The sequence below is a fragment of the Aegilops tauschii genome, chromosome 2 (assembly GCF_002575655.3).
Source record: "Aegilops tauschii subsp. strangulata cultivar AL8/78 chromosome 2, Aet v6.0, whole genome shotgun sequence".
Lineage (NCBI taxonomy): Eukaryota > Viridiplantae > Streptophyta > Magnoliopsida > Poales > Poaceae > Aegilops > Aegilops tauschii.
In genome coordinates, this window is record NC_053036.3 from 533,425,726 (window position 1) to 533,442,333 (window position 16,608).

Below are 16,608 nucleotides of genomic sequence, written 5' to 3' on the forward strand. Positions count from 1 at the left end.
ATGGTGAAGTGTCATGTAGTCGACGTTCACATGACACCACTAAGGGAATCACAACATACATACTATCAAAATATCGAACACATATCAAGTTCACATGATTACTTGCAACATGATTTCTCCTGTGACCTCAAGAACAAAAGTAACTACTCAAAAATGATAAACATGTTCATGATCAGAGGGGTATTAAATAGCATAATGGATCTGAACATATAATCTTCCACCAAATAAACCATATAGTAATCAACTACAAGATGTAATCAACACTACTAGTCACCCACAAGCACCAATCTATAGTTCCGGTAACAAGATTGAATACAAGAGATGAACTAGGGTTTGAGATGAGATGGTGATGTTGAAGATGTTGATGGATATTGCCCTCCCCAAGATGGGAGAGTTGTTGGTGATGATGATGACGATGATTTCCCACTCCGGGAGGGAAGTTCCCCCGACGGAATCGCTCCGCCGGACGGCAAAAGTGCTCCTTCCCAAGTTCTGCCTCGAGATGGTGGCGCTCCATCCCGAAAGCCTTCTCCTTATTTTTCTAGGTCAAAATGACCTATATACCAGAAGATGGGCACCGGAGGTGGGCCTGGGTGAGCACAACCCACCAGGGCGCGCCTGGGCTCCCGACGTGCCCAGGTGGGTTGTGCCCACCTGGTGGGCCCCCTTTGATAGTTATTTGCTCCAATAATTCTTAAATATTCCATAAAAATCTCCGTCAAGTTTCAGCTCATTTGGAGTTGTGCAGAATAGGTAGCCTGACGTAGCTTTTTCAGGTCCAGATTTCCAGCTGCCGGAATTCTCCCTCTTTGTGTGTACCTTGTAAATTATGAGAGAAAAGGCATTAGAATTACTCCAAAAAGCATTATTATGGATAAAAACATTATAAATAATAGTAAGAAAACATGATGCAAAATGGACGTATCAACTCCCCCAAGCTTAGACCTCGCTTGTCCTCAAGCGAAAACTGAAATCGAAAAACATGTCCACATGCTTTGAGAGAGAGGTGTCGATAAAAACAAAATACGGAGATAGAAGCATCATGTTGATTATTATAACAGCAACAAAATTAAACATAGGACTTTTATCATAAAACTTTCATCATATACTTCTCATGAATAAGTAACAGTTCATCACACAATCGAAGTATAAAGCAAAAACTCTATTAGAAACCAGCAAACTATGTTCTCAGTCAACTTTGCAACTACAATTCATCATCTTTTCAGGAAGGGTCACATGTCGGAGCCTTTAGGCAAGTTCACATACTCAACCATCCTATAGTCTTCTATGATTGCTAACACTCACCTCGTACCCATGAGCAAAACGTTTCAACCGGACACATAGAAAGATAGGGGCTTATAGTTTCGCCTCCCAACATACTCACCTCAAGGGTGATGTCAACAATAATTACTCGTGCTATCCATATTCAACTGGACATATGTGCCTAGATCTTTCCTCACCACATGATGCTTCCCAAAGGAGAAAAATAAAAAGGAATAGAAGGAAAACTTTGACTCTTTGCGTAAAAGTAAATACATAAAAGTAAAAGATAGGCCCTTCGCAGAGGGAAGCAGAGGTTGCCATGCGCTTATTTGTTTGTATGCTCAATCCCTTAGTGCAAGAGAACGTCATGTTGTATTGCCCCTTAAGATGACAACCTTTATTATGCAGTCTGTCGCTTTTATTCTTTGTCATCCAAGTTCGTACAACGCTCAATTTTCTCTTACACTAAATGATCTCACACTTTTAGAAGCAATTTTTATTGCCTTTTTGCACCGATGAAACTTACTTGACGGATCTTTCTCAATCCCTAGGTAGGTATGGTGGACACTTGAATAAGATTTGGGTTTAAGGGTTTTTGGCTGCACAAGTAGTATCTCCACTTAGTGTGGAATGTTTGTCTAGCAAAGATAGGGGGAAAGCATCACATGTTAAAGGATCTATGACAATATGACTTCTATGTGAATATAAACAAACATAAACCATTAGGTTGTCTTCCTTGTCCAATGTCAACAATTTTTCATATAATAGTTTGATGAGGGCTCACAATCACAAAAGATTTCTAGGATAGTATATTTATATGTGAATCTTCTCTTCCCTTATTAATTCTTTCATGAGTTGCATCATTGACTAATGCTATGTTTTTAATCTCTAATAAAATTTCCTACTTATACTTTTCCTTATGTGGTGCTATCACCTACCATAGGATTAGTATATGATCTTATTGATTTATTTTCTTTCTCTTTTATTTATTTCCTTTCCCTTTTTCTTTCTTTCTTATTTCTTTTCTTTATTTGCAACATGAAAGTAAAGAAAACAAAAACTCAAACTAAACTTTATTGTATAACTTGCACACGATTACAATGATAGATCACTAAGGAAACTCTCAAAGAAGAAAGGATCGAACTAAACTTTATTTCATCTAAAGCAAAAAGATTGAACTAGGATAAGTAAAACAAAAAGATAGTGGGATGATATGATACCGGGGCACCTCCCCCAAGCTTGGCGGAAGCCAAGGGGAGTGCCCATACCCGATACTCAATTCTCCCTTGGTGGTGAAGAAGATGGTGGTGGAGTAGAATTCTCCAATATAACCATGAGCAGATCCTTCAAACCTTGAATCTCCCAAAGAGCTTGATGAATTAATTCACTGTTTTCCTTCACCTCAGCCATTATGTGTTTATTCTCAGGGCCCCATGGTTTGGTTCCTGCACTGTTTTCTCTTGGCCGAGATATGTCCCAGTTGGACGGTATGTGCCTACGAGGAGTGTTCTCAAACTCATAATTGTGAATCAAATTATGAAAATTGTTATGATGTAACCTGTGTAAGGGCCTCCTTGGTGGGAGATCTTCTTGCACTTCCAAGCTTGCTTGATCATTCGATGATCCCATGGCTTGATGAGGATTAGGGTGAGTAGAGATGCCAGCTAATGTGCCCCTCTCGGAGGCCGGAGAGTGAACCCCAAAAGGATTTTCCTCTTCTTCCTCCATAGCAACCTCTTCATCTTCATCCCTCCTCAGATCCTCCTGAACCAATCTTGTGTCTCCTTCTCCATTGTTGAAGGGTGAGGAAGACATGATGTCGGTCTAGCTAAATCTGTCAAAAACAGCAAGAAAAGAGAACAAAGGATTTCTTTGCAATACGGTGATTAACAGGTTCGGGAATTATATATAGATTTTTTTATCTTGGAGGACAAGCATATGGAAGAAAAACGGAGTACGGAAGGTGTCTTGTGCCCACCGGGGACACTTCCTGGGAGTTTCTTTATTTCAAAAATTCTAAAATATTCCAAAACGGATAAAAAAATGTTTTTGCGGATTTTTCGGAGTCCGTTTACATACCGTATCACGTACCTCCTTATTTTCACGATTCTGGAGTGTTCCGGAAGGACTCTTTTATGTGTTCTTCTGGTGTCAAAGTTTGGATAATATTACTTTCAACATTAATAGGCGTACCTGAGATATAATGCTTTATTCGTTGCCCATTGACAACCTTTGGGTTAGTACCTTCAAAATTATTTATTTTTATGTCTCCAGACCGGTAAACCTCCTCGATGACATATGGGCCTTCCCATATTGAGAGGATCTTTCCTGCAAAAAATCTAAAACGAGAGTTGTACAAAAGAACATATTCTCCGACTTTAAACTCACGCTTTTGGATTCTTTTGTCATGCCATCTTTTAACTCTTTCTTTGAATAATTTTGCATTTTCATAAGCTTGGGTTCTCCATTCATCTAATGAGCTAATATCAAATAACCTCTTTTCACCAGCAAGTTTGAAATCATAGTTGAGCTCTTTGACTGCCCAATATGCTTTATGTTCTAACTCAAGAGGCAAATGACAAGCTTTTCCATAAACCATTTTATAAGGAGACATACCCATAGGATTTTTATATGCTGTCCTATAAGCCCAAAGTGGATCATCTAATTTCTTAGACCAATTCTTCCTGGACCTATTGACAGTTTGTTGCAAAATTAACTTTATTTCTCTATTGCTAAGTTCAACTTGACCACTAGACTGAGGATGATAAGGTGATGCAATTCTATGGTTAACATCATACTTGGCAAGCGTTTTACGGAAAGCACCATGAATAAAGTGTGAACCACCATCAGTCATTTTTTTTAAATAAACATGTACTTTATTAATTAAAAATAGTAGTTACACCGTCAATAAGTAAATGAACAAGATCTCTCATAAGCTCCTCAAACTAGTCTGTAGTGGCTGAAAATTTTGCTAGCCTAGCAATTTCATGAGCCACCTTATTTGCTTCCCTATTACAATGTTCAAATCTAACAAGCGAAAAATCACAAGCTATGAAATAGCAATCATCGAACACTGCTGCCGCCGCTCCCGCCGAATGTCCTCCATTTTTCATTACTTCAATCACCTCCATATTGTCAGAATTAACAAGAAGACGATTGCATCCCGCCTTTTGTGCAAGGGATAGGCCGAATCTTAGAGCCAAAGCTTCTACTGTTAATACGTCAGCACACTAATCAATCCTCCAGTTTCCACCAACAATGAATCTTCCATTATCATCTCTGAGAACAGCCACAGCTATGCCCCTAAGTAAATCATGGTCATAAGAGGCGTCGACATTAAGCTTAACAAGACCCATAGGAGGTCTTCTCCATCCTCCTGATTTACTAGTTGCCTTAGGGGAGTTTGCATTAACATAGTTAGCCGTTATAGCCCGTGCACTCATGGAAATTTGGTTTGCATCTTGAAACGTTCCTTCATGAACCAGTTTACGTCTATCCCACCATAAGTACCAGGTTGTAACAGCGATCAGTTCACGTGCTTTTTGAGAACCCACTATCACTAATTCTTGTTCTGGCATAAGTAGTAAGAATTCCAAGACCGCCTCTCCCGCATGATCAGTAGCACATGCTTTATTGATCACCTCATGTTGTCCTAACTTGCCCCATACCTCCTTTGCCTTTTGACACATGAATAAAATGTGCTTTGTATCTTCTGCCCCCTTCGAGCATGATGGGCAATTGGGCGAAACTTTCATGTGTCTATTAGCAAGTGTAACCCGACATGGGAGGGTTCCATGCAAGGTACGCCAGATGAAAATTTTAGCCTTCGCCGGACAAGATAATTTCCAAACCTTACCCCAGATAGGATTAGCATTGATTCTTCCCATACCATCAGCATGTTGCAATTTTGTTCCATGTTGCTTGTTCCATTCCTCCAAATAAGCTGATCATATAGTGAAAACACCATTTTTTGTATAACTCCAAGCAATGAAAACCGACATATTGTGCATCGGGAGGGGAATTGCGAGCACCCTTTGAGCATCAATTGGCCACAACGTTTGTCTCACCAAATCTTCATCCCAAGAATTCGTGACTGGATCAATGAGATCACAAACCCTCGACAAAAGGTGCCCCCTTCTCGGAGTAATGACCCTCCTATTCGCACAATTTGGGATCCATGCATCTCCCCAAATATCAATATTTTGTCGATTTCCAACCTGCCAGATATAACCATTTCTTAACGAGTTTACTCCCGCCATAACACTTTGCCAAGTAAACGAGGAGGCTTTTCTTAGTTTTGCATTCATTAAATCCCCATCCGGGAAATATTTAGCTCTTAAGATCGATGCACATAAGGACTCAGGATTATCAATCAGGCGCCATGCCTATTTGTCTAACAAAGCCAGATTGAAACAATGTATATCTCTAAAACCCATACCTCCTTCATTGTTTGGTACACACATCTTCCACCATGCCATCCAATGCATTCTCTTCTTGTTGTCCTCGTCACCCCACCAAATTGCGACATCGCGTCGATAATTCCTTTACAATTTTTTTTGGGAATTTTAAAGAAGGACATGGCATAAGCTGGGATAGCTTGTACAACAGATTTGAGCAATATTCCCTTTCCTCCAGCGGATAACAATTTTTCTTTCCACGATCGATCAGGAATTGGAAACAATCACTTTTGTCCATACCCACATTTGCAGGCAAACCCAAATATTTATCATTTAGTGCTTCGGTCATAATATTCAGAATTGTACAAATTTGTACCTTATCTTCCACCTTTGTATTGGGACTAAAGAAAATACGAGAATTTTCAACACTTACCATTTGCCCCGAGGAGGCACATATAAATCCAAAACTGATTTCAAAGCCTCCGCATTCATAGCATTTGCTTTCATAAGGATTAGAGAATCATCCGCAAAGAGAAGGTTTGAAACCGACGGTGCATCTCTACTGACCTTTATTCCAGAAATATTTCCATTCTCCTCTGCATTTCCTAAGAGGGCAGTTAGTCCCTCCGTACATAGTAAGAATAAGTATGGAGAGAGAGGATCTCCTTGCCTCAATCCTCTAGTGGGTTTAAAACTCTCAGTTTCTTCCATATTGAAATGAGCACGATATTCCACAGAGGATACACATTGCATAATAAGATTTACCGAATTCTCTTGGAAACCCAGTTTGAGCATAATTTCTTTCAGAAAAGACCACTCTACTCGGTCATACGCTTTGTACATGTCCAATTTGATAGCGCATAGGCCCTCTTTACCATTCTTTTTTTCTTAATTTGATAGCGCATAGTGCATATGCCACTAGAATATTATCAGAATCATACGTCCGGGCACAAACGCACTCTGGGTCATGCTAATAATTTCTGAAAGGATTATCTTCAAGCGCGCCGCAATCATTTTTGAGATAACTTTATAAACCACATTGCACAGACATATAGGTCTGAATTGAGTTACCTTTTCTGGAGAATTAACCTTTGGAATCATTACTATTGCAGTACCATTCCAGCCCTCAGGTATAGAACAAGTGTTTACCGCCTGGAGTGCCTCTTTTGTTAGGTCATCCCCCAACATAGACCAAAATCTTTTATAAAAAACAGCGTGCAGACCATCCGGACTTGGTGCTTTTAAATCTCCAATATCAAAGAGTGCCTTTCGTACATCCTGTTCTGTATAAGGGGCTAGAAGGGCTTTATTCATTTCATCGGTCACTTTCCTTTTAACAAGGGATATAACCTCCGGATTCGGTTGAGCCACTTCTGATTTGAAAAGATTTGAAAAATACCCCAAAATGTGATTTTTCATCTCCATGTCTTGTACCCAGACACCATTCTCATCAAGCAATTTTTTAATCTAGTTTCTCTTCTTTCTCCCTATTGCCGCATTACGGAAAAAAGAGGTGTTACAATCACCAATAGCCAGTTTGCACGACCCCGTTGTAGCCAATACATCTCTTCTTGTTCCAAAAGATTTTCAATAAGGACTAGGGTCTCCTTTTGTCGCGCTTGAGTTTCCGCATTCACAGGGCCCCTTCGCAGTTTTTCTATTTTTTTAATTTTTTTATTCTATTTTTTGGCCCTCTTAGTATATCACGATCCCATGTATGCAAATCTGCATGCACCGTCCTAGTACGCTCAGCGAGAGACGGTCCGATGCCTAACATCTTTGCTTTTTCACATGATGTACGAACAATTTCTACCACTGTCTCTTCTATGAGCCAACGAGCTTCAAACTATTTTACTCGTGTTCCAGATTGATGAAACACGTTACCATCATAATATTCCGTATCCAAAACAAGGGGTCGATTATCAGAATGGACATGTTCTTCGTTTATGATTGCAGCCCGTGGGAATATGTTCGCCCACTCCACATTACAAACCCCACGATCAGGTCTCTCCCTAATCTCGCCTCTTCTCCAAGTGAAGCGATCACCAATATAGCCCATATCTTCGAGACCGCATTCTCCTAAGCAATTACGAAACTCTCTCATCATTGCATTAGGCCTCACATTCCCTCCCTCTTTTTCTGAAGATAGTAAAATTTCATTGAAATCTCCCAATATTACCCAGGGGTGATCCCCCTTATTATGCAGATTGCGAATATCGTCCCAAGAAAGATTACGCTCATTCCAGTTCGGATAACCATAAAAACCCGTAAAACGCCACTGTACAACATTTTCATTCATGAAAAGAACATCAATAAAATGAGCTGACTCGTAGTTCAAAATGACTTTATTCATCTTTTGATAAAACAAAACGAGGCTGCCGGCCCGATCATCACTTTCCACTACAAACATTGAATCAAAAATTAAAACACAACATAGCTCATCGGCTTTACATTTATTCAAATGAGACTCAGAAAGGAAAATCAACTCCGCCTTGACACGCCCTTGAAAGTCCAAGAGCTCATGAACTGCCGTGGGGGAGAGCATACCACGGCAGTTCCATCCTATGATTTTCATTTGGCCCGGCAGACCTCCTTCTCAAGGCCGCCAATGCGCCATCATCTCCAATAGATTCCCTCCTCTCTTGCACATAAGCTTCATCTTTCCCTTCTACTTATCTAGCTACATGTGTGGTACCCCCATACCCATCCCTCACTGCTTCCACTCTACCTGTACACACTCTCTTAGAAGAGACACTTATATCTCCATACAAAATACGCTCATAGCTATCCATCGTTTTTTCAAAGGAAAAATCTACTTCACTACCAGCCGGTGGCGCATCAAAAAAATTCTTTCTCTTCACTAACACCATCAATCATTAAAGATCTAGGGACTCCAAACCTTGGGAAAATAATTTCCTTAAGCATTTTAATAGAGGTATTGTGATCAGCACTACTGGTTGGAATAGCTTCTACCCATTTAGTAACATAATCAACAACAACCAAAATATGTGTATACCCATTAGAGGAAGGAAAAGGTCCCATGTAATCAAATCCCCAAAGATCAAATGGTTCAACAGCAAGTGAGTAATTCATAGGCATTTCTTGACGCTTACCGATATTACCTATTCTTTGGCATTCATCACAAGATGAGACGTACTTACAGGCATCCTTGAAGAGAATAGGCCAATAAAATCCAGACTGCAATACCTTATGAGCAGTTATATCTCCAGCGTGATGCCCTCCATAAGCCTCGGAGTGAAATTTCTGTAGGATTTGTCCCTGTTCATGCTCAGGCACACAATGTCTAATAATACCATCTACTCCTTCTTTATAAAGGTGTGGGTCATCCCAAAAGTAGTGTCTTAAATCATAGAAGAATTTTTTCTTTTGTTGGTAAGTAAAGCTAGGTCGTAAGTATTTAGCAACAATGTAATTAGCATAATCAGCATACCAAGGAGTACTATTAGCAACATTTATTGCAGCTAACTGCTCATCAAGAAAACTATCATCAATAGGAAGTGGGCCATCAAGCACATTTTCAAGCCTAGACAAGTTATCAGCTACGGGGTTCTCAGCTCCTTTTCTATCAATGATATGTAAATCAAATTCTTGTAACAAGAGAACCCAACGAATAAGTCTAGGTTTAGCATCTTTCTTTTCCATAAGATATTTAATAGCAGCATGGTCTGTGTGAACAGTTACTTTGGAACCAACAATATAAGGTCTAAATTTATCACAAGCAAACACCACCGCTAAGAATTCTTTTTCAGTAGTAGCATAATTTCTTTGAGCACTGTCTAGAGTTTTACTAGCATAATGAATTACATTCAATTTCTTATCAACTCTTTGCCCTAGAACAGCACCAACAGCATAATCACTAGCATCACACATAATTTCAAAAGGCAAGTTCCAATCAGGTGGTTGAACAATAGGTGCAGAAATTAAGGCTTTCTTGAGTGTTTCAAAGGCTTCAAGACAATCATCATAAAAAACAAAAGGAATATCCTTTTGCAAAAGACTATTAAGAGGCCTAGAAATTTTAGAGAAGTCTTTGATAAATCTCCTATCGAAACCAGCATGACCTAGGAAACTACGAATACCTTTGATGTCCTTAGGACATGGCATTTTCTCAATTGCATCAACCTTAGCTTGATCCACTTCAATACCTCTTTCAAAGATTTTATGACCCAAGACAATGCCTTCATTGACCATAAAGTGGCACTTCTCCCAATTCAAGACAAGATTTGTTTGTTCACATCTCTGCAAAACTTAGTCAAGATTGCTTAAACAATCATCAAAAGAATTCACATAAACAGAGAAGTCATCCCTGAAAACCTCAACAATCTTTTCACAAAAGTCAGAGAATATAGCAGTCATACATCTTTGAAAGGTAGCAGGTGCATTACATAAACCAAAAGGCGTACATCTATAAGCATAGGTTCCGAAAGGACAAGTAAAAGTGGTCTTTTCTTGATCAGGTTGAGAAACAGGTATTTGTGAAAAACCAGAATATCCATCAAGGAAGCAAAAGTGTGTGTGTGCTTAGATAATCTTTCAAGCATTTGATCAATAAAAGGCAAAGGGTAATGATCTTTTCTAGTTGCTTTGTTTAATTTTCTAAAATCAATTACCATCATATAGCCTATAACAATTCTTTGTGGAACTAGTTCATTCTTATCATTAGCAACAACAGTTATATCTCCTTTCTTAGGGACACAATGAACAGGACTTACCCATCTACTATCAGCTATGGGATAGATTATACCTACTTCCAAAAGTTTTAATATTTCCGTTCTTACCACCTCTTTCATCTTCGGATTTAACCGATGTTGGTGATCAACAACGGGTTTAGCATCAGGTTCCATATTAATTTTGTGCTGACATAGAGTGGGACTAATGCCCTTTAAATCATCAAGAGTATATCCAATAGCAGCTCGGTGCTTCCTTAGAACTTTCAATAATCTTTCTTCTTCATGTTCTGAAAGGTTAGCACTGACAATAACAGGATATATCTTCTTTTCATCAAGATAAGCATATTTCAAAGTGTGTGGCAATTGTTTTAATTCAAACACAGGATCACCTTTAGGTGGAGGAGGACCTCCTAGAGTTTCAATAGGCAAATTGTGTTTAAGTAGAGGACGTTGTTCAAAGAAAATCTTATCTGTTTCATTTCTTTCATGCATATGTAAATCATTTTCATGGTCTAGCAAATATTGTTCTAAAGGATCAGTAGGTAGCACAACAATAGAAGCAAGACCAATTAATTCATCCTTACTAGGAAATTATTTTTCATGAAGATTTCTACTAAACTTGGAAAAATTAAACTCATGAGACTCATCACCAAAGCTAACACCGACAATTTGTTTCTTACAATCTATCTTAGCATTAACTGTGTTCGAGAAAGGTCTACCAAAGATAATGTGACAGAAGTCATCTTGTGGGGAACCAAGAACAAGAAAATCAGTAGGGTATTTTATTTTCCGCACAAGACTTCAACATCTCTAACAATCCCAATTGGTGATATAGTGTCTCTATTAGCAAGTTTAATAGTAACATCAACTTCTTCTATCTCAGCAGGTGCTATGTCTTTCACAATTTCTTGATAAAGTGTAAGGAATAGCACTCACACTAGCACCCATGTCACATAAACCATGATAACAGTGATCTCCCATTTTAACTGAAATAACAGGCATGCCAACAACAGGTCTATGTTTATCTTTTCTATCAGGTTTAGCAATTCTAGCAGCTTCTTCACAGAAGTAAATAACATGCCCATCAATATCTTCTTCGAAGAGATCTTTAACCATAGCAATGCTAGGTTCTAGTTTAATTTGTTCATTAGGTTTAGGTGTTCTAATATAGCTTTTGTTAACCACAGTTGAAACTTTAGCATGTTCCTTTATCCTAACAGGAAAAGGTGGTTTCTCAATATAAGCAGAAAGAACAACTGGATCGACATTATAAAATATAGTTTCTTCTTTAACTGGTACCGGTTCTTTAATTTCTTCTTTAATAGGTGGGTGATATTTAAACCACTTCTCTTTAGGGAGTTCAACATGAGTAGCAAATGACTCACAAAAGGAGGCTACTATATCTTAGAGTCAAGCCCATATTTTGTGCTAAACTTTTGAAAAGCATCGGTATTCATAAAAGATTTAACACAATCATACTTAAGTTTAATACCTGACTCTTTACCTTCATCGAGTTCCCAATCTTCATAGTTGTGTTTAATTCTTTCCAAAAGATCGCACCGGAATTCAATAGTCTTCTTCATAAAAGAACCAGCACAAGAAGTATCAAGCATGGTTTGATCATTACGAGAAAGCCGAGCATAAAAATTCTGATAATAATTTCTCTTGAGCATGATTGGGGCATGAATATAACATTGAATTAAGCCTCCCCCAATCTAGAGCGATACTTTCTCCTTCATGAGGCCAAAAATTATATATATAATTCCTATCACGATGAACTAGAGGCATAGGATAATGTTTTTGGTGGAACTCCAATTTCAAACGATTCCAATCCATGATCCAATATCATCGCATAGCCTATACCATGCCAATGCTTTTTACCTTCAATGATAAAGGGAAAACCTTTTTCATCACCTCATCTCCGGGTAAACCTGCAAGCTTAAACAATCCACAAATTTGTTCTACATATATCAAGTGCATATCTGGATGTTCGGTTCCATCTCCTGCATAAGGATTAGCTAGCAGTTGTTCTATCATACCCGAAGGAATTTCATATTCAATATTTTCAGTAGGTGCAGTAGGTTGAGGGGTAACTAATTGTGGTTCCGGACAAGGTGAAGATACCCTGAACAAACCCCTCAAAGGATTGTTTTCCATAGTAACAAGTGACAATAAATTTCAGCACACTATATAAATGTTTCCTTACCAAATTCCACTTACCAAAGGCGCTTCACTCACCAGCAATGGTGCCAGAAAATAGCCTTGATGACCCACAATTAAAGGGGATCAATTGTAGCTCTTTCCGATAAGTAAGAGTGTCGAACTCAACGAGGAGCAGAAGGAAATGACAAGTAGTTTTCAGTAAGGTAATGTCTGCAAGTGCTGAAATTGTAAGTAGCAGAGTAGTTTGATAGCAAGATAATTTGTAACAAGAAAGTAACGATAGTAGTAACAAGTATGCAGCAAGGTAGCCCAATCCTTTTGAGGCAAAGGACAGGCCAAAACGGTCTCTTATGATAAGAAAAGCGTTCTTGAGGGTACACGGGAATTTCATCTAGTCACTTTCATCATGTTGGTTTGATTTGTGTTTGCTACTTTCATAATTTGATATGTGGGTGGACCGGTGCTTAGGTGCTGTTCTTACTTGAAAAAACCTCCTACTTATGATTAACCCTCCCACAAGCATCTGCAACTACGAGAAAAGTATTAAGAATAAATTCTAACCATAGCATTAAACTTTTGGATCCAATCGGTCCCTTACGGAATAGCGCAGAAACTGGGGTTTAAGCTTCTGTCACTCTCGCAACCCATCATCTAATTGCTACTCCACAATGCATTCCCTTAGGCCCAAATATGGTGAAGTGTCATGTAGTCGACGTTCACATGACACCAGTAAGGGAATCACAATATACATACTATCAAAATATCAAACACATATCAAGTTCACATGATTACTTGCAACATGATTTCTCCCGTGACCTCAAGAACAAAAGTAACTACTCACAATTGATAAACATGTTCATGATCAGAGGGGTATTAAATAGCATAATGGATCTGAACATATAATCTTCCACCAAATAAACCATATAGTTACCAACTACAAGATGTAATCAACACTACTAGTCACCCACAAGCACCAATCTATAGTTTCGGTAACAAGGTTGAATACAAGAGATGAACTAGGGTTTGAGATGAGATGGTGATTTGACGATGTTGATGGTGATTTCCCTCCCCAAGATAGGAGAGTTGTTGGTGATGATGATGACGATGATTTCCCCCTCCGAGAGGGAAGTTCCCCCGGCGGAATCGCTTCGCCGGAGGGCAAAAGTGCTCCTGCCCAAGTTCCACCTTGAGACAGCGGCGCTCCATCCCGAAAGCCTTCTCCTTATTTTTTTCTAGGTCAAAATGACTTATATACCAGAAGGTGGGCACCGGAGGTGGGCCTGGGTAAGCACAACCCACCAGGGTGCGCTTGAGCTCCCTGGCGTGCCCAGGTGGGTTGTGCCCACGTGGAGGGCCCCCGCTGGTAGTTATTTGCTCAAATAATTCTTAAATATTCCATAAAAAATCTCCGTCAAGTTTCAGCTCATTTGGAGTTGTGCAGAATAGGTAGCCTGACGCAGCTTTTTCAAGTCCAGATTTCCAGCTGCCGGAATTCTCCTTCTTTGTGTGTACCTTGTAAATTTTGAGAGAAAAGGCATTAGAAGTACTCCAAAAAGCATTATTATGGATAAAAACATTATAAATAACAGTAAGAAAACATGCTGCAAAATGGACGTATCAACGTGCCGACGGCGATCACGTCGACTTTGGAACCATTTCCCACGCGCATCGTCACCTCGTCCTTAGCCAATCTTCGTTTAATCCATAACCCCTGTTTCGAGTTGCAAATATGAGCAACAGAACCAGTATCAAATACTCAGGAGCTACTACGAGCATTAGTAAGGTACACATCAATAACATGTATATCAAATATACCTTTCACTTTGCCATCCTTCTTATCCGCCAAATACTTGGGGCAGTTCCGCTTCCAGTGACCAGTCCCTTTGCAGTAGAAGCACTCAGTCTCAGGCTTAGGTCCAGACTTGCGCTTCTTCACTTGAGCAGCAACTTGCTTGCTGTTCTTCTTGAAGTTCCCCTTCTTCCCTTTGCCCTTTTTCTTGAAACTAGTGGTCTTGTTAACCATCAACACTTGATGCTCCTTCTTGATTTCTACCTCTGCGGCCTTTAGCATTACGAAGGGCTAGGGAATTTTCTTATCCATCCCTTGCATATTATAGTTCATCAGTAAGCTTTTATAGCTTGGTGGCAATGATTGAAGAACTCTGTCAATGACACTGTCATCAGAAGGATTAAATTCTAGTTGATTCAAGTGGTATGGTACCCAGACATTCTGAGTATATGTTCACTGACAGAACTATTCTCCTCCATTTTGCAGCTATAGAACTTATTGGAGACTCCATATCTCTCAATTCGGGCATTTGCTTAAAATATTAACTTCATCTCTTGGAACATCTCATATTCTCCATGACATTCAAAACGTCTTTGAAGTCCCGATTCTAAGCCGTAAAGCATGGCACACTGAACTATCGAGTAGTCATCAGCTTTGCTCTGCCAGACGTTCATAACGTCCAGAGTTGCTCCTGCAGCGGGTCTTGCACCTAGCGGTGCTTCCAGGACGTAATTCTTCTGTGCAGCAATGAGGATAATCCTCAAGTTACGGACCCAGTCCGTGTAGTTGCTACCATCATCTTTCAACTTAGCTTTCTCTAGGAACGCATTAAAATTCAAGGGAACGGTAGCACGGGCCATTGATCTACAACAACATAGACATGCAAAAACTATCAGGTACTAAGTTCATGATAAATTAAAGTTCAATTGATCATATTACTTAAGAACTCCCACTTAGATAGACATCCCTCTAGTCATCTAAATGATCACGTGATCCATATCAACTAAACCATGTCCGATCATCACGTGAGATGGAGTAGTTTTCAATGGTGAACATCACTATGTTGATCATATCTACTATATGATTCACGTTCGACCATTCGGTCTCAGTGTTCCGAGGCCATATCTGCATATGCTAGGCTCATCAAGTTTAACCCGAGTATTCTGCACATGCAAAACTAGCTTGCACCGTTGTATGTGAACGTAGAGCTTATCACACCCGATCATCACGTGGTGTCTCGGCACGACGAACTGTAGCAACGGTGCATACTTAGGGAGAACACTTATACCTTGAAATTTAGTGAGGGATCATCTTATAATGCTACCGCCGTACTAAGCAAAATAAGATGCATAAAAGATAAACATCACATGCAATCAAAATATGTGACATGATATGGCCATCATCATCGTGTGCCTTTGATCTCCATCTCCAAAGCACCGTCATGATCTCCACCGTCACCGGCTTGACACCTTGATCTCCATCGTAGCATCGTTGTCGTCTCGCCAACTATTGCTTCTACGACTATCGCTACCGCTTAATGATAAAGTAAAGCAATTACATGGCGATTGCATTTCATACAATAAAGCGACAACCATCAGGCTCCTGCTAGTTGCCGATAACTTTTACAAAAACATGATCATCTCATACAACAATTTATATCTCATCACGTCTTGACCATATCACATCACAACATGCCCTGCAAAAACAAGTTAGACGTCCTCTACTTTGTTGTTTCAAGTTTTACGTGGCTGCTACGGGCTTCTAGCAAGAACCGTTCTTACCTACGCATCAAAACCACAACGATTTTTCATCAAGTGTCACTGGTACGCGTCGGTGCTATACAAAAGGTTTTAAACCCCTTTCCGCGACGGCATTTGTAACCTCTCCTAGTGAGTGACGGCGATAGGGGGTCCTTCCCACACGACCCAGAAACCGTCGGGGATAGGGAGCCTTGATGCATACAGTTGTCCCCATATAACCGTTTTCGATATCTCGAATATCCCAAACGCTTCATCCTTGCTACTCGTTTGTGCTCGCATTGCCATCGCAGTCGGGGTTTTGTGGTTTAACCTAAAACCAGACAGATTCCACGCACAGGAGCTTTCCAGGCAGATTCCAGGCACGGGAGTTTTACGATGCCTGGCACATCACAAACAGTTCATGATTATAAACCGTGTATGTTAGGTGGACAATCACACACATTTAGTTTTCCCGCATCGTATGTGATAGTGTCTGACATCACACAAGCTTTGCAAACGGCAACTGTGTGCATGCTTGCACACGTTTCCTCTCTGTGAACCGTCTC